The following is a 26,834-nucleotide window of genomic DNA, read 5'->3' as shown; positions in this document are numbered from 1 at the left end:
ACAGTACATTACAGAGGCCTGCCACTCCTTACAGACACTTAGTTGAAATGGATGTGAATATTTCCACAGATTCCATGCACAGGCATGAATGTGGATGTACCCAAGGCATGATCCAGCCAAGTTAAAACTCCAAAGCAGTTCTGGGTGTGCTAAATCCTGCCCCAATGTATCCCATACTCTGCTACAACAGGGGTGGTCAATGTGTGGGCCTCCAGTGGTTGTTGGACTCCAGTTCCCATCAACCCCAGACAGCACAGCCAATGGTTATGGAGGATGGGAGTTGTAGTCGTAAAGCCATCACTTTGCTACAAGAAAAGCTACATTCTGCCGCTTGTACCAATTATGAACATTTTATGTGTTATCTTACTTTGCACAATTCATTTGTATACTGTACGTAATTCAGTAGGGCTTATTCCCAATTATTACGTACACTTATTTAGTTATTAATTACACTGCCTTTCCTCCAAATAACTCAGGGTGGCATACGTAATTCTTCCACCACGAAATTTTTCCTCACAACAAGCCTGTGAGGAAAATTATATTGAGAGATTGGACCAAGATCACCCAGTGGGCTTCACAGCTGAGTGGGATTTGAACCCAGATCTCGTTGCTTCTAGTCCAACACTTTAACCACTACACCATGGTGTGCTGTCCTGAAATATCATTGGGCAGCAATCTTATAATTGCTTAATGCTGGCTGGATCTTGCCCATTGTGAGAGAGTGGCGTCTGAGGCATGTTAATATCACTGATACTAAGCTGGTCAGGACTTGCCGGTTTACCTCAGTGGCATTACAAGAAAGTCCCACCAAGCTGCAACATGCAATCAACAAAAATAGCAGCTGAGGCAAATTCTGAAAGAATCGTGCCTTTTGATGAAACAAGGAGCAAAGCACATACTTGTAGCAGACTGCCCTGGAGAATTAGATAAGGCTAGAACAAAACAAGACCTTTGCTAGACAAATCCAGCTTTGAAAAATATTTTATCGTTATCCTCGGTGATTTACAAAGCGATTAGTTACTGACTGGATGGTATTCAGTTTTGCAAGCATAGCTGTCACCAGCTGGGATTCGAAAAGGTATGCTTCACTTCAGGCAGGAATTAGTCACGATGGCATCGTCTGGTTCACAAGATGTCCTCGAGGGAGTCAGAGAGAGGATCAGGCTCGTACAATTGCAATTTTCTGGTTGCCAGCTTCATCATTTCATGCAGGGTGGAAATTTCAGCGGCACCCCCTGCGAGGCCAAAATTCAGTGCTTCCCACACCTCTTGTCTTCTGTTTGGTATGTGCTCTATGTCACAGTTGCGGTGCTCTGGGGTGCCCCCCTCGACTGGTTGTGCTGCCCTAAATTTGCCTCTGATTTGTGCACCAAGGGAATAACTAGAGAAGAAGCTACAGAGGTGGCAAAGGGATAAATTCTTCTGCTAATTCAGGAGGCGGCTGCTTTCACCTCAATGACAAAAGCCCAATTCCACATGCTAATTGGGAGCATAATCTATGTAACTGCATGTCCCTAGCATCCTATCTCTCTTAGGACCTTAGGACCAAATCCATGGACTCCCTGCACTTTTCTGGAGGACATGGAAGTGAATCCGTGGGACCACCCAAAAATGTTTGCAGGTGCGAATGGTATTGAATCCAATTGACTTCCCCAATAGCATCAGGAGCACAAATCATCAGGAAGGTGCAAGACAGTCCTTGTTTGGCTTTGCCTGTTTTGGGCTCTAGCGCCACCTACTGTTGGTCTCCATGTCTTCTGCCCTACCAGTCCTAATAGGAAGCAGGAGTCACTGCAATTACAGAAGAAGAGAAACAGGCAACAGAAAGCAAGTGAGTCACAATATTTCACCAATTCTCTTCTTCCATTCAGGATGCATGTCCGTAGTGACTCATGGAGAAATATAACAGATGGGCTCCACTGAGAGAGTGACATGGAGTAAACCTTTTGAGTGTAAAAGCCAATTTTATTTCAGAAAAATGTGCTTCTGCTATCCAAAGTATGATGAAAAAATACTTCTAGAATACAGAAGAAGAAGAAGAAGAAGAAGAAGAAGAAGAAGAAGAAGAAGAAGAAGAAGAAGAAGAAGAAGAAGAAGAAGAAGAAGAAGAAGAGGAGGAGGAGGAGGAGGAGGAGGAGTTTGGATTTGATATCCCGCTTTATCACTACCCTAAGGAGTCTCAAAGCAGCTAACATTCTCCTTTCCCTTCCTCCCCCACAACAAACACTCTGTGAGGTGAGTGGGGCTGAGAGACTTCAGAGAAGTGTGACTAGCCCAAGGTCACCCAGCAGCTGCATGTGGAGGAGCGGAGACGCGAACCCAGTTCCCCAGATTACGAGTCTATCGCTCTTAACCACTACACTGTATGAAAAATACTACTTTAATTATTTTGTAGGAGACATTTCAGCTAGTGTGGGTTTTTTTTTTACCCCTGTATATCTAGTTAGATGCGCCTATTGGAAAGTCCTTTCCCACAAGTATTAAAAGCTGCATTTATCCTCCTCTGCACCTTACAAATAGCACCACTGACACTTCTACACAACCAGCAATAGGAATGTAAGCCTGCAAAGTTCAAGTCAAATACCCTGAGCTGAAGACTGCCTGGCTGAGTCAAGCTTGAGACATTGTTCTGTGATTTATTAAGGTAATTTGAGTTAATGTTTCACAGCAGTGCATTTATATTAATCTAAATGTTGGGTGTGGGGGAGTGACAGGTTGCAAAAGATCCCTTATCAGCCTTTCAGCTCTGTATTCTATGAGGATTCTTGTATTTCCAGATGCCTTGTCATTTTCAAGGATTCTTCAGCTCCCCTTTGCAAAACTCTCTGCAGAGTCAGAGGGGAGTGGTTAGAGGGAGAAGACTGGCAGGAGGAAGAGTCAGAAGCTGAAGAGCTAACAGGGCTTAGTGAGCAGGGAGAGTCTGTGGCAGAGAGAAGCCCAGAATCAGAAACTGAAGCAGGAGAAGAATCATGGAAACATAGAGTTGAAGGGAAGCTGAGAGGCAAAGATGGTCCAGGCTCATGAAGAGGCATGAGGGTCTCCCCACTGGTCTGAGGATATACCAATGACTGGTACCTAGCCCAGCGTTGCTTCCTTGAGTTCAGGTCCTGCCATGATGGGCTGCAACCACCGCCCACCCTGAGACTGGGTAAGTAGCCATTAGCAGCCAATGGCACGAAGTGAGGACGTTCATAAGATAAAATTTCTGTCTTGCTGGGTGTGCACATTCCAACATTGGGGGGGGGAAGCCATTTTGAGGTACCTTTTTATTACCTCTCTGTGATATGTGCATTATAAAATACGCAGGCGCATGTACATCCAGCTCAGGGATGTCTCTCGGCTTCAGGCGTTTTCATACTGCCTATGTCAGGCATCCCCAAACTTCAGCCCTCCAGATGTTTTGGACTACAATTCCCATCTTCCCTGACCACTGGTCCTGTTAGCTAGGGATCATGGGAGTTGTAGGCCAAAACATCTGGATGGCCTCAGTTTGGGGATGCCTGACCTATGTGCTGGCTATTGCTGATGGGGAGTTGCACTGCTGGCTGAGACTGGTGGGAGTTGTAGTCCAAAGCATCTGAATGACACCTGGTTAACCAAGGCTGCTGCACATTTTCCCAGGCTTATGTGGGAATGACAAAGGTGACTGCAGCAGCAGTCATGCTTGGTGAGGAAATTCATGAAAGGAATCCCAAGTCTCCCCACTGCATCAACACAGCAAATATAGAAATCCTGTCATGTGGTATTGAGGGTATCACCCCTTTAAAGGAGCTATAAAATTTTTTAAAGAATAATTATTAACAACACACCTGGAGATTATGGTGACAGTTTTACACACACACACACACACACACACACACACACACACACACACACACACCAACACTAATTTGAGCAACCAAACACCGGGGTTATTTGTTTCTTCTCTATATTGCCTCCAGTGAATAATAACACAGAGAGAATTTCCCCTCATGAGGTCTCACATTATCTTTATTTCCCCCCCCCCCTTTGTTAGGAAACACGTAGGCTGGAAGTGTTTGCTTTTCCTCTGTCCTTATCGTATTTAATTAAAGCTCTTAAGAATGTTTCTGATAAAGTAGTGAGTAGACTATTCTGTGCCTTACGCAAACAACAATTCTCCCACAGCCGATGCCTTAAGAAAAGCCTTGGTGAGGGGGCGAATGCTGCAGTTTGAAAGGGATTAATGGGCAGAATGTGACTTGTCACTTTCTAGCCATTATTATCATTATCCACGAAGGCTATTTCCATCAAGGCTGGCTCCCAGTTAAATTTTTCTCATTCTTGAAGTTCCTGCCCTCATCCTTTTAATCTGCTCTTGCTGGCTTGTAGCAGCTTCAGCCTGTGGTATGTTTGTGTGTGGTGGTCAGCCAATGTTTGCAGCCCAATCCTAGGTGTGTTTTTATGCTGAAGGAAGTCCCACCATGTTCATTGGAGCCAACTCCCAAGGAAGGGACCGTTTAGGACTGCAGCCTCTGTTTTGAAATACTGGCCTCCTTGGGCTTGGTGGGTCAGAATAATTAACAGGATATTGTTTTATGCATTTGCCAGAAGAGAAGGCAAAAGAAGACACAGGTTTGTGTAAAATGCACACATACTAATTTATCTGTATAGGTGCAGATATAGAAATAATTACTATGGGAAGGATTCCAGCAGTGAGTCCCCTCAGCAGAAGCCATGCAAAGCAGACTCTCCAAGTGTCCCTGTTTTCCAGGGGCAGTCCCGGATTTACAGAAGCCATTCCAGTTTCTGATTTGATCCCGGAATGTCCCGCTTTCCCTTAGGACATCCCTATTTTCATCGGAGAAATGTTGGAGGGTATGGAATAGGTTGTCCCTATTTTCATAGGAGAAATGTTGGAGGGGACATTTTTGTTTTCATCGGAGAAATGTTGGAAGGTATGCAAAAGGGCTTACACTTGGGCAGCTGGGCTTCCCACCCTTGCCTCCCCCTGTGCACTGACCAAGCCAGCAGTAAATCACACTTTGCAAGCTGAAGTTAACTCTTTATTAGCAAAACAGGATCTGCACAGGAGTGTCAGGCCTTGCCCCCATGAAGCAGTTGCTGAGGCTAAAGATCCCTGCCTGCCCACAGCCGGCTATGTCTCCTCCCTGTGGCATTCTTGCCAAAAAGTCTGCTGGGCCCACTGGGTTACAAGAACCAGAGAGGCAATCTGCTCGGAACAAATGGGATCATTAGTAACAGGAAGAACACGCCTTGCTAAAGTGTGCCTGTTAATGTTCCTAGGGTATTTGGGTGTGTGTGTGTGTTGTGTTATCAGATATGCTTCTCTCCAGCCCCCACCATTTGCCACTGAAGCCTGAGGGTCAGCATTCGTAAAGTTTATGACACTAACCCTTTATCTGTTTTGGCAATCAGCTGGCTCCTATTCTTTGTTTGTTGTGAAAACAGAAATTTTTTTTTTCCAAGCAAGCTTGTAAGTAAATGAAAGAGCCACGATTGTTCTCAGGTGGGGTGCTTTCTTCTTAATGGGCTACAGAAAAAATGGAGGCAATGAAAAGCATCTTGCTGCCCAAAGCAGAGGGCCACTCACCCTGGCTAGGCCCAATGCCTTGCTGCACTATTCGGACACCAATTCCTGCGTGTCATAGCAGCACCTGAAACAGGTTGCTTCGTCTTGCTGCGTGGCAGGACTGCCTAAAAGGCATTCTAACTGTGCAGTCCATTGCTTGGGCGGGGAGGTGGGCTGAAGGCAGCTAATTCACCAGCATGGGGCAGGGGGGCGCAGCTGCCCCCCCAGAAGGCCAAACCGCAGGCCCGACTAGGGAAGCAAATACCCTGTGCAGGCTTGTTGACATGGGAGGGGAGGGGGGAGGAAACGCTGTTGGTGCCGCGGCTCCTCTGCGGCGGCTCCTCCTCTCAGCCCGCCCTGCCTACATTTGCACCAATCCCCGCCCACTAAAGCCTTCGCGCCTCCCAATGGAAAACCTCTCCTACCAAAGAGTTCTACTGGGCTGGCAAGCAAAGGAGACACGGCTCCCTGCATTGGTTGCAGCCGCTGCCGCGCTCTGCCTCCCGGTAGGCTGCACTGCGATCGTCGGCGCCGCGGGTCTCATCTCTTCCCCAAACAATATTTATCTGGCCCTCCAAGACCCTGACAACTTTGGTGGTGGTTCAAGAAAGAAAGAAAAATGACACAATGCTGATATAGGCAGAGGACAGCCCCCTGATGGAGAGAGGCAGATGACTCCTTGCCCAGTCATCAGATTGATCACTTGATGAGCGGAGATTGAGAGTGATAACTCCATTCCTTGACTGATTTGCACAGATCAACTAAGGCCAAGGGAGGTTGCCTGCCTCTGTGTGTGTCTGTGTGTTCTATGTGAGTGTATGGAGTCACCATTTGCTCTCCTACTTTTAAGGCTTGCCAGGTTCTGAGAGATGGGTCTGGAATGCTTTCTAATGACAACGTGGCAGCCAGCTGCTGCTGCAGCTCTGCCTGCTCCTCCTCTCCCATTTTTTCCCAACTTTCCCCCTCATCTGCCTCTGAGCTGTGACCTCCCGCAAACCACTGTTGTATACTGTACTGTCTTCCTCTTCTTCCTCCCTGGAAGGATCAGGATGGGGAGGTGGTCTCCACCACTCCTCCTCCTCTGCCCAGTCCCTGACAGCCAGCAAAGTAGCTGTGCACAAGGTGGCCATGTAGGAGTCACAAGCACCTGATTGGCTAGTACCTATGACATCTTGAGTTTCCTATACTGCCCTTGTGGAACTTTGCACTGTGAAAAGTTAAAATGGCAGCCCCCGAGTGGGGTCTGGGAAATTAAAATAACAACTCACTGATCAGAGTACTGCTGTTGCCCACCACAGCTACCAAATAAGGCCAGCGAAGACACTCGAACTCAGGACAAAAAGGAGAAACATGCTAAGAGGAAGGCACATTTGGCAAACCCTCACCATGATCAACTACCACCCAGAAACCTATGTCCCCACCGTGGAAGGACGTGTGGATCCAGAATTGGCCTCCACAGTCACTTATGGACTCACTGTTAAGACTGTGTTCATGGAAGACAATGCTACGAGTGATCGCCAGAGAAGAAGACTCTCTCAATTACATAAGAACAAACATACTTCTAGGTTCATTTTTTTATTCTATTGTTAAAGGAAAAGCCAGTAATGGATATATTTAGAAAGCAGGGTCCAACCTACTCCTACCAGCTTCAAGCTATTCCTTAGATGTAGGTGAGGTTATTTCAGAAGGGCTATTCGCTATATGAAAGGGTTGTTTGCTTCTCTCTTTCAGACCAGCTTAGGGTCATGATGTGAATTGTGTGACTAAGAATTTTGATGAAAACAGCTGCTTTTGTCCTTCCTCTCAGCTGGCCGCAATCAGAGAGAGAGAGAGAGAGAGAATGTGTGTGTGTGTGTGTGTGTGTGTGTGTGTGTGTGTTTCTTGCATCTCACTGCCCCACAGCAAAGAGAATCAAGAGGAAATATTCTCTTTGAAGTCTTTGTGCTGTGTGCTTTATTTTAAAAAAAAGTCTTAAGGCAGCAACGATGTGTTCTTCAAAGAAGGCAAGCCAACTGGATATAAAAAGCACCCATCTTCTCCTATAGCCACCTGTGCAGCAGACCACATGAAATTTTTACCAGCGAATTCTAATCAAAAAGTGCTTCTAAGGAGCATCACATGGAATGGAATGTGTGTTGGGGAGGGAAGGAAATGTCTCTTGAACAGAAATTCCAGTGTATAGAAATGCCGGCTGGGTAATCTTGAAGCCACGGCCTGAATAGCATCTCTGTGCTAATTCCTCTGTCCTCAGAAAGACAAAATAGAGGACTGTATTCCAAGATCTGGTTAGTTATTTGAAATCAATATGTGAACTTCAGCCTACTGCTCCTGGCCACCCGCCTTCCTGCCCATTCTGCTTCCTCCTCAGCTCTCTTCAGCTGCCTATTCCCACCACCACTCCCATCATGGAGAATCATGGAGAGAGGATCATCTTGGATCCTTTGCCTTTCTTGGTCCCTCTTTTGGCCTTAAAGTTGTTAGGAGATTCCCCCATTCCCCTCACAGGGCTACAATTCTCAGAGTTCCCCATGCAAAGGGATTGATTGTTAAACTTATCTGGAAATTGTAGCTCTGTGGGGGAATAGAGGGCCTCCTATTTTTTTTAAGGGCCTCCTATGCATTGAAAGCACTGTGAAACAACTGTAAACAGCAATGAATTCTGGGAGATGTATTTTTTTTAAGGGCGCTGAGTGTAGCTCAGCGCCCTTAAAAAAAATACATCTCCCAGAATTCATTGCTGTTTACAGTTGTTTCACAGTGCTTTCAATGCATGGTGAGAAAATGTCCCTTCCCTACCACAAAATTACATTACAATGTAGTTAGTGGAGAGGAGTAATAATTCTGAATCACTGGTACTTTCTTGGGGATCTGATCAAAAAGAGCTGCTCTGTACGTTTTTGAATTTTTTAGCCCCTCTTTTGCATTTTTACTGTTCTTGTATTGCAAGCTTCTTTGAACGCATTTATGTGGGAAAGTGGGAGCCAAAGTGAAGTAAATCCATAACAATTCACTTCGTATCTCTCTTGGAAATGCATGTTAAGGGTGAAATGATAGGTCATGAATAACTCAGATTACCTCAGGTATGCTCACAGGGGCAAACCTTGGTTACGGCTCCATCCTTTTTTTGGAGCCAGCTAAAGCACGAGCCTGGGTTTGGATGACACACTGACTAAACCAAACCATGGTTTCTCACAGCACGGCAGCAAAATGGTCAGGGAAGTGGAACAAAGTTGTGACAATCGCCTCTCTGGAAGCCCACATGCTTGTGGGTTCGTGATGTGAACCATAGGTGCTAAATAAAATTTTACACGCTCTTTCATGACAGGTTGGCCACTGTGGGTGAAGCATACATAATCGTGCCACAGTTACCTCAGACAGTACTCAAATGGTTACTTATTTTTCAGTGGTTACCCCAGTGTTATACCTATGAATTAAGGCTTCTCTCACACAACAGGGAAGGGGATTGCTTTGTTTGTTTATACAGCCTCTTTGTTGTTGTTACAGCTAAGAGCTACCACCACCTTGTGTTTACCTCTTTGTTTAGCCATTTAGAAATCTCTCCTTTTGCTTAATGAGCAGCAGTTGCTGAGGTTGTTAGCGTATCTTCAGAAGGAATAGTGGTTACATAGTGCTAGCTGCCATTCCTACTGACTGTCAAGCTGGTCCCAGCCTGTGGAATTTCCTAAATACATTTTCTCACCAGGAGGATCCTGTCTGATCATTCCAACCCACTCATTACATTTCCTTCATCCTTTGGTGTTGAGATGATACAGAGGCCACAGGAAGTGAGGAATCTGTATTTTGGATGTGCATATTAAGCGAAAAAAGAAAAAAGTATATTTAAGCTGCTTTATATAACAGCCTCATAAACCTCCCAATACAGAATAGTCATTTGAGAACTCTATAAGGCCTAAGTGTAAAATTTAAAACATTGCACTGTGCACTGGCATTGTGTGTAGTTTGAGGGAAGATACAAGTCTCCAAAGGACCATCTTCTCTCCAGGGTGTGTGTGTGTGTGTGTGTGTGTGTGTGTGTGTGTGTGTGTGTGTGTGTGTTTTCAAGGTCACGAATCCCAGCTCAGCATATTTCTTATCCACTGCAAGTTTCAAATTGCCAGTTGCTTGAGTGATAAATACTGTTTATATAATTGGATTACCAGCTCCTGTTTGTCATTCGCTCATCTTGCAAATGTTCCTTTTGGCAAGTAGTGCTTGACTACCTGGGACTTGATGTAACACGGGGAGGGGGGGTGGGAAGTATACAAAAATACTTTGATGTGGCCTGTAGCTTCATTTGAAGCAATCAAAATGGATCCAGTTCTTCAAGGGACTGAACAAGTCCTTACCCATTCATTTTCACTTGAGAGAATTAAGATTCTGCCTGTGAGTCTCCTTCATCTGTGCAGCTACTTTTCTTTCTCACGCAAGTAAGAAAGAGGTTACATTCCGTGCCTCGTCCGCGCCAATTTTCTCCCCTTCTTTGATGATGTTCATTTAAAAATAAATGCAAGAATGCTGAAGATTCTAGCTGTGCAAAACTACGGTAGGTGTTAGTACAGAGTGAGGCTCTGCAACTTCCTTGGGAGCAAGTCTCTTTGAACTTAATGAAGCTTGCTTCTGAGTATTGGGCTGCCAGGCCACAGACGTCAAAGGGTGGCAGTAATTTTCAGAGATAACTCACACAGGGCTGGCCTAAAACATTTTGGCACCTGAGGAGAATCTCAAAATGGCACCCCGCTTCCCTGGCGGGGAAGAAGAGTTGAGTGAAGATCTATATCAGGAAAAAGGGGGAAATGACAGAAGAAGAAGAAGAAGAAGAAGAAGAAGAAGAAGAAGAAGAAGAAGAAGAAGAAGAAGAAGAAGAAGAAGAAGAAGAAGAAGAAGAAGAAGAAGAAGAAGAAGTTTGGATTTGATATCCCACTTTATCACTACCCGAAGGAGTCTCAAAGCGGCTAACATTCTCCTTTCCCTTCCTCCCCCACAACAAACACCCTGTGAGGTGAGTGGGACTGAGAGAAGTGTGAGTAGCCCAAGGTCACCCAGCAGCTGCATGTGGAGGAGCGGAGACGCGAACCCGGTTCCCCAGATTACGAGTCTACTGCACTTAACCACTACACCACACTGGCTCTCAAGATGACGCCCTTCTTTGGGTGCCACCACCCACTGAGTTTTTCTTGGTGGAGGTGGTCCCCGTGACATGAATAGGATATACTAGATCTACACAACCGACTCATTTATATTAGCTGTAAAAACATTTTGTTTATTTTCCCAGGCTGCTAGAACAATGCTCTTGCATACAGCCCTTCTGCTTCGCGACGTCTGTTTCTGATTTTGATTGATGTTGATTGCATTACTGTATAGTATTATGCTGTGAGCCACCCACAGGACTCTTTTGTGGAAAGGCAGGATGCAAATCTAAACATAAATGTAAATAAACAGTACGGTGCCCTTCCGCGAAAGATCCCAGATGACACAGAAGAAGGATGGAGTGGAGAAAAACAATAGGTTTCCCTTTGAAAAGCTTCACCTCTCTTTTCAATGCTCCAGCATCCCTTAATTTATATACTGAGAGATGTGCCTCCTATTTCCAAAGCTCTAATACAGAAGGAAGAAGCCAAGAGCAGTTGATGTCTCCTTAAATTAGGAGCAGCGTGGCATGAGATGACTCAATATTGACATGGTTCCTGCTTCCATACAGCTGCTGCCACAGTATTTTTACCAGCAGTGAGGTCTGTTCATAGTCTCGACATCATCCATATATTAATATTGTTACAAAAGGTGCCTCCCCCTCTCTCTGTTGAGCGGGGGCAAGAGTCCCTGGGGTTCCAGGCACTCACCCAAGATCTGTGTTCCTTTGGAGAACTGAGACCCGGCAGAGACGGTTGTAACTTTAAGAAATATGGTTTATTCTCCCATTCACACCTTCAGTCTGCATGGAGGGAGTCCAGATCTCACAGCACGGTAATTTCAAGAGGTGCTTTCTCCCCCACAGCAGTGCAGCCATGGAGTCTCCCGGCCTGCCTTCAGCCAGCCTGACCAAGATGGCTCCCAGTCTTTCTTCTTCCTCCCAGAACACCTTGCTCAAAAACTCTCTTTTCTTGTCCACACCCAATTACCCCGGGCAACCTTCCAATTCACCTGTCTCTCTTCACACCTTGGGGCAAGGAGGAAGGACAGTTCTCTTGCAACGCCTCACCTTATACCGTATTGTTTCTTAATGGTCCTAGCTTGGCCAGGTCATTTTACATAGGCTAGTCCAGGAATTCCTCTGCAGCCTGTATTTCTCCCTTCACACCCCAAACAATCAAAATTCTACCATTTATTAATTTGTAGGGTTTAGGGGAGTCCCCCCCCCAACAAAAATATATATAACAATATACAAGAAACATACGGCTTTGCCCTGGGAACAGATATACAGTTCTACCTCAGCAATGGTGGTCTTTAAAATGAGTTTGGGGAACCCTGAGGTTCCTTCAAAGCTTAACAGGGAGTTCCCCAAAAAGAAGGAACAGCAAGATAAGCTTACTGGAAAGATAGCTTTCAGTACAAAATCTTCCACTGCAACGTAGAGCCACAGTGGGTATTATCTGAACTAGGATCTGAATACGCAGAGTTCCAACAGGGCTTGTCAGTGCCCTGCATGTTCGCCCCCTAAGGAGAAGTCCTGCAACACAAGGATGCCGATGGCAGATGTGAGGAGGAGATGCCACCCTATTTTGTGGAAATATTTACAACATCTAATTAAGCTTGGCTTTAGGAGGCTGCACCGTATGCACTGGTTCATGCAAAGCCTAATGAACTTCTGGAATTCATTAGTAGGTTGGTGGCGGCTGCTAGTTTAGAAGCCGTTTTAAAAGGATTAGACAAATTAATGGGGGATAAATGTATCTGCAGTTATTAGCCTTGAGAGCTGAAGGGAACATCTGTGTTCAGAATACAGATGGAGAAGAATTTTATTAGGTCCACATTTTAAAGAGAAGCGACCTGATTAGCACCTTCCAGATTTATACATGGGCTGGAATGCAATTATGCTTAGAATTTTGCTGTTCTGCAAATTTTGAAATACAGTTCTCAGCTAAAAGATGTACCAAAATGCACTAAAATGTGCATTTTAGGATAAAATAGATTTAGAAATGCATAAAATAGTATTTAAGTACATATTTTGTGATAAAATACATATTTGTAAAGGTAAAGGGACCCCTGACCATTAGGTCCAGTCGTGACCGACTCTGGGGTTGCGCGCTCATCTCGCATTATTGGCCGAGGGAGCCGGCGTCATATTTAAGCATGTACTGGTAGTTAAATACAATTTTCCATATGGTCCATTAATCTGCCATTTGTCCTTAATGCAGATATATCACCAAATCGACTTATGTGGCACAGACTGAAAACAGACTGATCTGTACATCCTGAGTTCAAAAGCCCTGTATTTCTAAAAATCACATGGGGCAAGCAGAGGATAACTGTTGCCTTCATATCCTTGTTACAAACTGCCCAAGATATCTGTCAGAGCACGGCTGGAAACTGAAAATTATGGACTAGATGGATTCTTGGTATGATCTTACAAGGATTATCTTGAATTATTATACAGTATTAGTTTTAGATTTGGATGTCCTGGTAGTTTAAAATGTTCTGTTCTGCTTCACCTTTGGAAACAGTGTATATTAATCTGACCTTAGGAGGACCAGAGAAATCTGCTACTCTTACAGCATTCTCTTTTGCAGATTTCCACAGAGTTAAGCACCCAGCTATGATCAACAATCTCATCCACTGCTACTACCCCACAGTTTAGGAGTCTTAAATTCTGTTTTTTTGATAGGTCCACAAAATCCTCATGTTGAATATCCGATTTTACATGCAAGTAAGCGGGTGGCGCTGTGGGTTAAACCACAGAGCCTAAGGCTTGTCGATCAGAAGGTCGGCGGTTCGAATTCCCGCAACGGGGTGAGCTCCCGTTGCTCAGTCCCAGCTCCTGCCAACCTAGCAGTTCGAAAGCACATCAAAGTGCAAGTAGATAAGTGCAAGCAAAGTGCCAGCAGGAAGGTAAACGACGTTTCTGTGTGCTGCTCTGGTTTGCCAGAAGTGGCTTTGTCATGCTGGCCACATGACCCGGAAGCTGTACGCCGGCTCCCTTGGCCAGTAAAGCGAGATGAGCGCCGCAACCCCAGAGTCGTCCGCGACTGGACTTAATGGTCATGGGTCCCTTTACCTTTAAGTATTTTTCTAAAATTATATGTTCACTAGACAATTATATGTTGTCTAGTACTTACCTTTGCAGTGGAAGTAATTAGGATCCAGAATACGGCACCAATGTCACAAAGAAGCACAGAGGTGGTTATCTGATAACTCAAACCTTTGTTGCTGACAGGTTATAATAATCTGGCTCGGATAAAGAGATCTTTGTTGAAATAATCAGCACCACCCAGGTAGGTACACATACTTGTTTCTTGGTCTTGGTGTTGATGGCCAAGAACAAGAACAAAAAATAAAATTAAATTCTGCTGCATCTGCGGTCATGTGTCCTCAGCGAAAGTGCTTGATGACTCTTGGTTCTGAATAAATGGAATATTGGAAGAATGCTTAATCTGCGAAAGTAAATAAAACCAGCCAGTTAGGTCAGAATTGGATCCTGTAACTTCAGTTACCTTCATGTACTGACAAAAAATATTGTCTGAACACATACAGCTGCCTACACACTATGCCTTTAGCGCATATTCAAAGCACACCATTTTCCTCAAAGAATTCTGGGCACTATAGTTTGTTAACTCTGTGAGGGGGGAATTGCAGTGGCCAGAATTCTTTGGGGGGGAATGTGCTTCTAATGCACTTTAAAAGTAAACTCTGCACACATCCTAAGTAATCATTTATTCAACAGGCCTACTGTGTAATGATTACTAGTCGAGAGGGTAGGATTCCTTTCTTTACCATGCCAGATTCAGCTGCCTCTGCAGTAACTGAATACAACCCAAGGTCGGCCTTTCCCAACCTGGTGATCTCCAGATATTTTAGACTAGAACTCCTATCGGCCACACTAAGCACAGGCATGCTGCTTGGGGCTGATGAGGCCGCATTGTCCAAAACATCTGGTGGCAGAAACTCCAGCTCCTGGGGGCCAAGCCCTATATTTTTGGGGTGGGGGCTGGGTCTCCAATGCCCCAAAAGCTCAGAGGCGAAGCACGGAGTCGAACATGGCGCAGCTCCAGTGGCCGGCTCCTTCTGCTCCTCCTGCCGCAGAAGGAAGGAGGGTCAAAGCACCTCCCACCAGGAGGAGGTAGAAGAGGAGCTGCCAGCCATTGAAGCCATGCAGCTTCCGTGTTCGGCTCTGCCCCCAGCTCCTCCCAACATCCTGACATCATGTGTGTGATGTCAGCCCCATTGCCCTTGCAAGCTGGCACCTCTGTCTAGCGGGCACCAGGTTGAGGAAGGTTAATCTAGATTTCGAAGCCATGGGGTGCCCCGTCCCAGGCAAGACACTGTAATAAAACAATCTGATGTTTACCTGGAAGGAAGTCCCACTGAATTCAGTGCAGTTTCTTGCCTCCCCTGCAAGTGCACAGGACCGCAACATTAATTTCTTTAATATGATCAAATATTAAATGGTACATAATTAAATGTTATGCTAAATTCTGTTAGAGGACTCTGGATTCTCGGTTTCAAAACCACAACGATTAAACAATAGTATCAAACTTGTCCGTTGCTCCAAGTCACGGGCAACAAATTTAAAACACACATGCAAGTAAAAAATACATTACAACCCAAGCACATTTACACAGAGCATCACACACACTCCATAACAGCAGCAGAAAGCAGCCAATTGCCATTGTCGTTGAGCACTAGACAAAAGCAGCATTGCCCCCTCATTTCTGAAGACATATTTTTATCTTAGGCACCAGTTCCAAGCCATTCTGTTTGTGGGGTTTTTTTGCCAGCTGTGATCAGGAATGCTGTCTGAAGCAAATGACAATAATTGGGATTTGCAAAATGGCCAGTTCTTTTCAAAAAGGGAAAATGCGGCACAAAAAGGCTCATCTGTTTATGAACCAGCCCTCCAGGCCCTTCCAAGTTAACACATGAAGACAAGAGTTTTTATATGACACAGCTCTATTTGGGGGAGACTCAATGACTTAATGGGGGAAAAACTTTCCCTTTTTACGCTCCTTTGCACCATCCTTTGGAGGCCGCCCGCCTAACAAAGCCCTCCTATTGTGAGAGGCATGCTGGCGCAGCTGCAGGTGTCCTGGTAGCGACTGCAGGACAAAGGCCATTTGTTAATCAGACGTGTCACAAGGCCCGTGGTCCACTTCTCCAGGCATCGCCACAGCCTTCAAAAGCAAAATCTACACATTCAGTCAAAAGACCTATTATCCAAGAATTTCTTAGCAAGTACTGTCCCTGGGGTGTGTGTATATAAAAGCAGGGGTCTGTCTTTGCCCCAGTGCCCAGATCTGGCTCCTGGTCAGCTTGGCGATTCTTTGAAAGAATCTGTGTGGAGACTGTTGAGGCATTAAGAAGTAGGGGGTTGGCTTCCTCTTAGCCCCTTTCAAGATAAAGAACCACCATCAAAACACTTTTGAAAGTGAAATTGTTAAAGGGCCATGGCCCTAGAATGGATGAATTATACCAAGTTGACGTTATTCATTGAGTAATACTACATTAATATAAGGGACCCAGGTGGCGCTGTGGTTAAACCACTGAGCCTAGGGCTTGCTGATCAGAAGGTCGGCGGTTCGAATCCCTGTGACGGGGTGAGCTCCCGTTGCTTGGTCCCAGCTCCTGCCAACCTAGCAGTTCGAAAGCACGTCAAAGTGCAAGTAGATAAATAGGAACCGCTACAGCGGGAAGGTAAACGGCGTTTCCATGTGCTGCTCTGGTTTGCCAGAAGCGGCTTTGTCATGCTGGCCACATGACCTGGAAGCTATACGCCGGCTCCCTCGGCCAATAATGCGAGATGAGCGCGCAACCCCAGAGTCGGTCACGACTGGACCTAATGGTCAAGGGTCCCTTTACCTTTACCTTACATTAATATTATATTCATTCAGTAATACTCAGTAATATTATGTATTCAGTAATAGTCAATAATGTTATAAAAAGTTACAGGTAGGTAGCCGTGTTGGTCTGAGTCGAAGCAAAATAAAAAAATTCCTTCAGTAGCACCTTAAAGACCAACTAAGTTTTTATTTTGGTATGAGCTTTCGTGTGCATGCACACTTCTTCAGATATCTGCATGCACACGAAAGCTCATACCAAAATATAAACTTAGTTGGTCTTTAAGGTGCTACTGAAGGAATTTTTTTATTTTGTTATAAAAAGTGTTGGTTTTGTGTGTGTGCACGCACACTTAATTGTAGGTTGCTTCAAGACTTTTGGGTAACATTTGGCTAACAACAGGTAGGTAGCCATGTTGGTCTGAGTCGAAGCAAAATAAAAAAAATCCTTCATATCTGACGAAGTGTGCATGCACACAAAAGCTCATACCAACATAAAAACTTAGTTGGTCTTTAAGGTGATACTGAAGGAATTTTTTTATTTGACTAACAAGTCAAATAAATAGCAACAGCAAACAACATATTGCATTTTTTCTAACAAAATCAATATGGCATACATGCCACACTTTTTTCTTCAGAATAAAATAGTCTTGGCACCCACCTGAGAGGTGCCGGAACAGACTTCCGACTGAAAAAAAGCCCTGGTCTTGTATAATCTCAGGTTTGTTCATTATCTTACCAATATTTGTATTATTGTCAGCACTGGTTGGTCACTTGGCACAGTAACCATTTTGATTTTAGCTATCTATAGCTGTCTGTTCATTTTTTACATTATCTTTCCCTCCGACCTCAATCCTCCTCTCCATTCCCTCAACCCACATGGTTATGCACTCCTGACAGTTTAGGACTTCACATCATGCGCCTGATGAAGTGGACTTTGGCCCATGAAATCTTACGTGCCATAATGACATTGTTCGTCATTAAGGTGCCACAATGGTTGTTCTTGAAAAGTAGGCTAGGCTGAGAGACAGAGTCACTGTGGGTGGATTTGAACCCAGGTTTCCCCCCGTCTAAATCAGACGCTATAAACACTGCACCACACTAGATAGAAAGCATTTTACTTAAGGTGGTTTACAGCAAAAACCATGAGAACATTGTCATAACAATGCAGTTGAATCATTTAAAACCCAACACAGCAGAGTCAGCAGAAAAGTGGCTTTGAGTCAGTGATTTTAACAGTGCCATGGGTTTGGCAAAATAGCTTCCTCCCTCAACCTAAACCTTGGGTAGAGAGAGTTGCATCGCCAGCCCTCCACCGTGGACAAGCCCCTGCTGCAGGCAGCCACTTCCCAAATAAATAGCAAAGAATCCATGTTGGGGTGAGGATGGAGAAAGAGGTCTGCTTGACCACAGCTGCCTAAATCCATGATCTGTGCACAGCTGCAGGGAAATGGAAGTGTCTCTAGAAAAGTTCCACAAAGTCCACACTTGGGTAATACCTTTATTAGGACCAAGCAAAAAGACTCAATGTGGCAAGCTTCCGAGTTCTCCACAACTTTTCCATAATGACCTTACACACATTCTGCATAATCCAGGCAGAAGCCACAGTTGCCTTCATATGCAGCCTCGGCCGTCAGCCGAGGCAGGGGGGCACCCTGTTAGGCAGGGGGCAGGGGGCACCCATAGGCTGACAGCCGAGGCTGCATGTGGGCTGTAATAACAGGCTCTGCTGTTGAGCTGCTTTCAGTCTCTGAAAGTATGCATTGTACAAAATGCATTTTCAGTTACCGGTATATTACTTTCCAAACATTTTAAAGGACCCGTTTGAGAAGCTCAAAACTGCAGCACACAAGGGTGCTTCCAGACAGCAGTTTGGTGTGGAATTGGCGCTGTTCATGTTCTAAAGCAGGGGTAGGCAACCAGGCCCGGCTCTAGGGGTAGTCTCGGTGGCGCGGGGCGCCAGGCCGGCAGGAGGGCGCTGCGCCCACCCACCAGGGCGGGGGCGCCGGAGCGATCTCTACGCCACGGCGCCAGGGTGCCCAACTGGCTTGAGACGGCCCTGTAGGCAACCTCAGGCCCATGGGCCGGATGCGGCCCAATCGCCTTCTCAATGCGGCCCGCGGACGGTCCGGGAATCAGCGTGTTTTTACATGAGTAGAATGTGTCCTTTTATTTATAATGCATCTCTGGGTTATTTGTGGGGCCTGCCTGGTATTTTAACATGAGTAGAATGTGCGCTTTTATTTAAAATGTATCTCTGGGTTGTTTGTGGGGCATAGGAATTTGTTCATTTTTTCCTCCAAAATATAGTCCGGCCCACCACATGGTCCGAGGGATGGTGGACAGGCCCACGGCTGAAAAAGGTTGCTGACCCCTGTTCTAAAGTAAGGGACGCAGGTGGCGCTGTGGGTTAAACCACTGAGCCTAGGGCTTGGCGATCAGAAGGTCGGCGGTTCGAATCCCCACGATGGGGTGAGCTCCCGTTGCTCAGTCCCTGCTCTTGCCAACCTAGCAGTTCGAAAGCACAAAGTGCAAGTAGATAAATAGGTACCGCTCCAGGGGGAAGGTAAATGGCATTTCCGTGCACTGCTCTGGTTCACCAGAAGCGGCTTAGTCATGCTGGCCACATGACCCAGAAGCTGTACGCCAGCTCCCTTGGCCAGTAGAGAGAGATAAGCACCGCAGCCTCAGAGTCGTCCATGGTCAAGGGTCCCTTTACCCTTATGTTCTAAAGTGTTTTGCATTGTCTACCTGATGTTGCTGCCATCAAGGAAGAAAAAGAAAGGTTGTCCTTTTTATTCATTTAATCTGGATTTACCCATTCCATGGAAAGTCAATGAACAAAAGTAACCTGTTAAGCATCAACAGTAATTGCTGGTGGAAACTTTCGGAAAACTTCCTTATACTGAGTCCTTCCTTTCGGAAACTTCCTTATACTGAGTCAGATCATTGGTCTGTCTAGCTCAGTGGTTTTTACCTTGATTGGCAGCAGCTCTTCAGAGTTTCAGGCAGGAACTCTTTCCTATGTGGAGAACCTTACAATGACATTATCTCAAAGAAAAAGAAAAAATACAATTCCCATACTCCCCCCCCCCACATGACTTCCCTCAACTTCCTCTTCTGGTTCTTTACATATTAACTTCTCCTGCTTATTTTATTATATGTTAATATTACATTCTTTAGATTAAATATTGTTCTATTATTCTCCTTCTTATACCATAATTGTTTTCAAATTGCCTCTTACACTATTATTTCCCAATTTTTACATCTCAGTCTCTATGTTCGTTTTGTTAATTGTCTGTACTCAAACCCTGCTTGTGAGTTCACTTCTTTACAATGTTTCTGTAAGTACAACATAAATGGTTCCCAGTCTTTTTTTGAATTCTCTATTGTTTTTGTCTCTAACTTTCCCCAGTTAGCTTCACCATTTCCGCATAGTCCATAATAATAATAATAATAATAATAATAATAATAATAATAATAATAATTTATTATTTATACCCCGCCCATCTGGCTGGGTTTCCCCAGCCACTCTGGGCGGCTTCCAACAGAAACATTAAAATATACTAATTTCTTAAACATTAAAAGCCTCCCTAAACAGGGCTGCCTTCAGATGTCTTCTAAAAATCTGGTAGCTGTTTTCCTTTTTGACATCTGATGGAAGGGCGTTCCACAGGGCGGGCGCCACCACCGAGAAGGCCCTCTGCCTGGTTCCCTGCAACTTGGCTTCTCGCAATGAGGGAACCGCCAGAAGGCCCTCGGAGCTGGACCTCAGTGTCCGGGCAGAACGATGGGGGTGGAGACGCTCCTTTAGGTATACTGGACCGAGGCCGTTTAGGGCTTTAAAGGTCAGCACCAACACTTTGAACTGTGCTCGGAAACGTACTGGAAGCCATCAGTTTGTCTTGTCATTCTTCTTTAGTTGGTATCTTGTCATCTTTCCATTTTGGGGCTAGTAACATCCTGGGACCTTCTGCATGCAAGTCAGATGCTCTGTCACTGAGCTGTGGCCTTTCCTCAGTTTTGGCAAGTGGTACGTCATGTGCGTGGTGATGTCTTGATTGGCAATCTCTTATCTTATTCCTCACCACCTAAATACATCCTAGCTATTTGCTTTCTGCCAGTATAAACAATTAACGTGTGCCCATTTCCACTGACTGTCCTATGCTGAAAGGTAAAAGGTAAAGGACCCCTGACAGTTAAGTCCAGTCGCAGATGACTCTGGGGTTGTGGCGCTCATCTCGCTTTACTGGCTGAGGGAGCCGGTGTTTGTCCGCAGTTTTTCCAGGTCATGTGGCCAGCATGACTAAGCTGCTTCTGGCGCAACGGAACACTGAAACCAGAGCAGCGCACGGAAATGCCATTTATTTATCTTCCTGCCAGAGCGGTACCTATTTATCTACTTGCACTTTTTGGCGTGCTTTCAAACTGCTAGGTTGACAGGAGCTGGGACCGAGCAACGGGAGCTCACCCCGCCACGGGGATTCGAACCGCCAACCTTCTGATCGGCAAAGCCCAAGAGGCTCAGTGGTTTAGTGGTTTAGACCACAGTGGTTTAGACCACAGCGCCACCCGTGTCCCTGTCCCATGCTGAAGGCTTGCCCAAATTCCAGCAACCCAGAATTCCAACAATTCCTTTTATTGTCACAATAATCCTGTGAAGTACCTGTGAGGCTGACCAAGATCACCCAGTGAACTCCAATGACTGAGTAGCAGCTTGGATTCAGGAACAAGTTCAACATGCTTATTAAACCCCACCACCTCTGATTGATGGCTTGGTGAACTGAGGGTTAGGCAAAGGACAAGGGATGTTTGTGAAGCTCAGCTTTTCCTCAGAACTTGCAATTGTTTAGCAAACTTTTGGTTCCTTATACAGTGGTACCTCTACTTACGAATAACTCTACTTACGAATGTTTCTACTTACGAACGGAGCTCCGTCCGCCATCTTGGATGCGGTTTAGATAGGATTTTTTACTACTCACGAATTTTTAGATACGGTTGCTTCGACTTACGATATTTTTCTCCCAGCAGGTCACTTTGAGACTCTTGTTAAAAGCAATGAGTAATATCTTAACAACAACATACACCAAAAAGGACATAAAATCCACTTGTTATTCATATTAATAATATGTCACGAAAGCACTTCAGCAACAACAACACTGGGATTCAATCCATACAATTTATTTTGCCCTGTCTTGATAAAGGGTTCCATGGAGATGAGCTATTTAATATTCATAAAGCTTTCTGCACACAGATGTTAAAGAAAGGCTCGAGTGATTAATTGATTGGCCACTGTTGAGCTAGCGTGTAACTGGAGAATTACCTTTGTTAGAGTAGATTCAGAAGCCATTGGAAGGTTTTGTCGGGAATCTAGTAAATAAAAGATTCCCATGTCTTAATGACACAGTAGTGTTATTGTGCCCAGTGGTTCAACAATTTCTCTGGAGAACTAAAGAAAGGCAAAAATGCAAGATGCGATATTTCTATTTCAGCATCCTTTCCGTGAGAGAGATAGGGAAGATTTGCCATCGTTGTTACACCATCGTAGTGGCAGCCACAAAAGCCAAATAATAAAGGGTGATGTGGGGAGGTGGGCATTAAAGAGATTTCAAATATTGATTCTTGAAGTTAGGGAGTTTAATTGTCATGGCTTCACCCAGAGTGCCAGGGGAATGGTAGCTGTGTTCAGAGGCAGAGAACTCTGCCAGAGGTCCCAGCTCCTATACAACAAATAAACAGGTTGGAACCACTTGACACTCTTGGCTCACTCCCCAAAAATTTCCGGGAATTGTAACTGTGTCATGATGATACATATCCCTAAAAGTTTTGAGAGCTGAGTCACATTCTTTTTCTTTTCCTTTTCCTAGAGTGAAATTGAAGGCACACTTCGTTCCTACTCCCCCCCAAAAGGCTTTACATTTTTAGAGTGTGCAAAATAAATAGTAATGATGATGATGATGATGATGATGATGATGATGATGATAATAATAAACAACTTTTATTTGTATCCCGCCCTCCCTGGCCAAAGCCAGGCTCAGAGCGGCTAACAACAAGTAAAAATAGCACAGTGTAAAAAACCACACCATCAATTACCATATATACTCTTGTATAAGCCAAGTTTTTCAGCATATTTTTAATGCTGAAACAGCCCCCCTCGGCTTATACTCGAGTGAGGGTCCCACTTACCTGTTCTCCAGTGCAGTGCAGGAAGCCTGTCGGAGGAGCCGCCAAGCAGCCTGGAGCGCAAGGGCAGCGTGCGCTGGGATAGGCGCCTCACGCACTTTGTAGCCAGCGACTTCGAGCAGCAGATGCGTTGCAGTGCCTCGCCGGGCTCCGGCTGCCTCATCCCCACCGTGGACCCCATGGCGCTGCAGGACCTGGTGGCTCTGGCCCTGCAGGCAGCGGCGCAGGTGCCAGGAGAGTCTGGGCGAGGCGGTGGACATGAGCATCCGCTCCATGTACACCCTGATGGCGCGCTGCGAGAAGCTGGACAAGACGATGCAGCCGGTTGCCAGCCTTGGCCCGGCATATCCGGGACATGATGTGCCGGAGAGCCCCTTGAGCTGGAGAAACTCAAGGGGCTCTGCAAATAGGCCTTGCAAGTCTCACTTGGTGCCTGGCGCAGAAACAAAGTAAGCTGGTTTCCAGACAACAACTCCTCTGTCCTCGGCGCCGGTGGCTTCCCCATCAAAGCCCCTCTGGCCTTTTTCTCTGTTGATCTCAGGACAATTGCATAGCTTTCTCTTAACCAAACTTTTGTTCGAAACTGTGCAAAAATTTACCAGTAGCTGCTGCATTTCCCACCCAAGGCTTATACTCGAGTCAATAAGTTTTCCCAGTTCTTGTGGTAAAATTAGGTGCCTCGGCTTATATTTGGGTTGGCTTATACTCGAGTATATACATTCTAAAATCGATTCAGAATCAAATTAATGGCAACCATTGGGTTAGCGTTCTATGAGGATTACAGATGGAGGGGGGTCAGACTGTGCCTTGGCCAAAGGCCTGGCAGAACAGCTCTGTCTTGCAGGCCCTGCGGAAAGATGTCAAGTCCCACAGGGCCCTAGTCTTTTGTGACAGAGTGTTCCACCAGATTGGGGCCACAGCTGAAAAAGCCCTGGCTCTGGTCGAGCCCAGCCTAACCTCCCTGTGGCCCAGGATCTCCACGATGTTTTTATTTGGAGACCGTAAGGTCCTCCGTGGGACATACCAGGAGAGGCGGTCCCGTAGGTACAAGGGTCCTAGGCCATATAGGGCTTTAAAGGTTAAAACCAGCACCTTAAACCTGATCTTGTACTCCACCGGGAGCCAGTGCAGCTGGTATAGCACCAGGTGAATGTGATCCTGCGGCAAGGACCCTGTAAAGAGTCTGGTCGCGGCATTCTGCACCCACTGGAGTTTCTGGGTCAGTCTCAAGGGGAGCCCCACGTAGAATGAGTTACAATAATAAAGCCTGGAGGTGACCATCGTGTGGATCACAGTGAGGTCAGGGTGAGATATGTAAGGATCCAACTGCTTAGCTTGGCGGAGATGAAAAAATGCCGCCTTCGTTATAGCTGCCATCTGCGCCTCCATAGAAAGGGAGGTGTCTAAGATTACACCCAAACTCTTAACGGATGGTGCTGGCACTAATTGCACCCCCGCAAGAGATGGGAGTTGCCCCCCCCCAATCCCATATCGTCCCGACCCAGCCAAAGGACCTCTGTCTTCGAAGGATTTAACTTCAACCGGCTCCCACGTAACCATCCAGCCACAGCTTCCAAAAGTGAGAATTACTCTAGGGCAAGCCCCTGTTTTGTGCAATTTCCCCTAACTAGAAGGAAGGAAGCTCACAGGAGTGATTCATGCAGCATCTCAAAAGGAGACACCTCAGAGGGCAGGTAATTCTGCTACACCTCTGTATCAGGAATGAGGCAAGCTCAGATCAGCGCATGCAAAGAAACAGGGGGCCGCCTTTCCTAAGGGCAGGTACTGTGAGCTCACAGAGCTTTTAACTACTTCATTAACTTATTTTATTTGTAATGATGCACTAGCAGTTTATTATGCATGGCACACTAGCATTCCCCTGCACATAAGTTTGGGAATTTCTGCCTTATATAGTTCTGCCTATAGTTCCTAGAAGTAGGCATGGATGAATCTGTTCATTTTGGTTTCTATCTGTTTCTCAATTTTCCCGTCTTAAATTCAGTTCTCCGTTTTTCTGCAGCACTTAAAAAAAAAATTGTCATGAAAATTCATCAGCAGTTTATTGCGACTTTCTCTTAATATGTTGTATGCAGTTTGGGCTCCCATGCAGATTTTTGCAAGCTCTCTTCCCTAATATAATGCATTTTTCATGTTATTTTAACTAATGTATGCATTTTAATGCACAATTCCCTGTAAGATAATTTCCCCTGGTTGAATAAGTGCTTTGCAACATTCAGAGAAGTGTGAATTTCATAGGGTAGTTGTGTTCCATTCACGAATTGGTTCGATGAGTACAAATAGGTAGTCTTTAAAATACAAACAAAATCAAATCCCTCCCCCCATCTCTACCCAGGAGTACTTAGTTTGAAGCAAACCCTGTTGAACTGACTCAAAACTGGTTTAAATTTGTAGTCTCAAGAGGCAGCTGGCAACTACATTCCCATTTACTCCCCCCTCACACCGCCCTTGTTCTTTCATCTTACTCATTTGCAATTGCTTCCAAAATTTGCCCTTCCAGATAACGAAGTACAAAAACAAGGTTTTCTGTTCTCTGGTCCCATGTGGTTGTTGCGTCTCCCTGAAAAATGGCATATGAATCAGAAAATTTTATTTTTAGGTTTTGCTAAAACAAGCAAACTCTCTCCTCTTACTACTGACATGCCCCTTTCCTTCCTGCTAAATTTCTAGGGAAATACTGGGTGAGTACATACATACAATGACATAGATTTCTAACTGTGAAAACTACAGTAGAGCGGTACCTCAGGTTAAGTACTTAATTGGTTCTGGAAGTCTGTACTTAACCTGAAGCGTACTTAACCTGAAGCGAACTTTCCCATTAAAAGTAATGGAAAGTGGAATAATCCGTTCCAGACGGGTCCATGGAGTACTTAAATTGAAAGTACTCAACTTGAAGCGTACTTAACCCGAGGTATGACTGGACTGCCTGTTTTCAAGGATATTGTTCCAAAGGGAGAAGGTATGGGTTTATAGGGTGTTCATAGTTACAGCAGCAATTGAAATTTTAAATAATAATGACAAAACATCGATTTCCTTGCAACTGCATGTTTGCATAGAAGGCTACAAATATTCCTCGATTTAATAAAGTGCTATCCTTGCATCAGTGGTGGGAAAAAAGGTGAGGGGGGGGAGACTCTTGAAAGAAATGCTAGGTCCCTCCAGCTGTTGTAGGACTACAACTCCCATCATTCTTAGCTAGCAGGACCAGCGGTCAGGGATGGTGGGAGTTGTAGTACAACAACATCTGGAGACCCAAGTTTGAGAAACACTGTGTGATATTGCATTGGTGGAGGTAGGGAGAGTTGACAAAGGAATGCTGCACGGGGGGGGGCATGCTAGGTTGTCATGAATAATTTTGGATTCAAATGGTGTTTGGGTCGGCTGTTTGTGTGCTTTTGTATTTTATGATTTGATTTCCCTTGGAGAATGGTGTGGAAGGCAGGGCTTTGTGTCATATCTTGGATATGCCCGCAGGAACGGTGGGTGTCAGATGTGAGAGTAGAACAGCATCCATTGTGTGCAGATACTGCCCGGCCGTTTTGCAGTCTTTGCCCCTGAGCAAGTCATTTCCAGAGCACTGAATTTTTATGGGGGTGAAATCATGGCTGTTGCTATGAGCCATCTACATATCCAGTGCAATGGCAACGAGAAATTGGCCAGGAGGGCTGAGACAAATTTCTTTTTCTTTTTTGACATTTTCTTAAATTAAATTTTCATATATACATTAAAAAAACCATACAAACATATCAATCTCCAAATATACAATCATCAAACACATATCTACACTTAAAATTCCATCCTCTACCTCTGTACCTCTATACCAGGCATCCCCAAACTTCGGCCCTCCAGATGTTTTGGACTACAATTCCCATCTTCCCCAACCACTGGTCCAGTTAGCTAGGGATCATGGGAGTTGTAGGCCAAAACATCTGGAGGGCTGCAGTTTGGGGATGCCTGCCCTATACCCTCTTGAACCCAACTCCCCCTCACCTGTGTGTGATCTCAATGTCCAAATTTTTCTCATTGTTGTGTTATATCCACGTTAATCCTCTTATTCTGTATTTATTTTCTTATTTGTTCACCCCTGCATGTTTCAC

At 45.2% G+C, this 26,834-nt stretch overlaps 1 protein-coding gene and 1 pseudogene across 1 annotated transcript in view; both read left to right on the top strand.

Moving 5' to 3' along the window:
* Positions 1-2,774: 2,774 nt before the first annotated feature.
* The window catches only part of PRAG1 (PEAK1 related, kinase-activating pseudokinase 1), a 99,858-nt gene continuing 75,798 nt past the window's right edge, over positions 2,775-26,834 (top strand). The window contains exon 1 of the mRNA XM_035140797.3: positions 2,775-3,148. The gene's annotated coding sequence lies outside the window, so the exon portion shown is untranslated. The remainder of the gene's footprint in view (positions 3,149-26,834) is intronic.
* On the top strand, positions 22,117-23,642 carry LOC148683411 (BLOC-1-related complex subunit 6-like; annotated as a pseudogene).

The sequence above is a fragment of the Zootoca vivipara genome, chromosome 15, assembly GCF_965207765.1.
Source record: "Zootoca vivipara chromosome 15, rZooViv2.hap1.1, whole genome shotgun sequence".
In the NCBI taxonomy this organism is placed as follows: Eukaryota; Metazoa; Chordata; class Lepidosauria; order Squamata; family Lacertidae; genus Zootoca; species Zootoca vivipara.
This window is presented reverse-complemented; position numbering and strand designations above follow the sequence as displayed.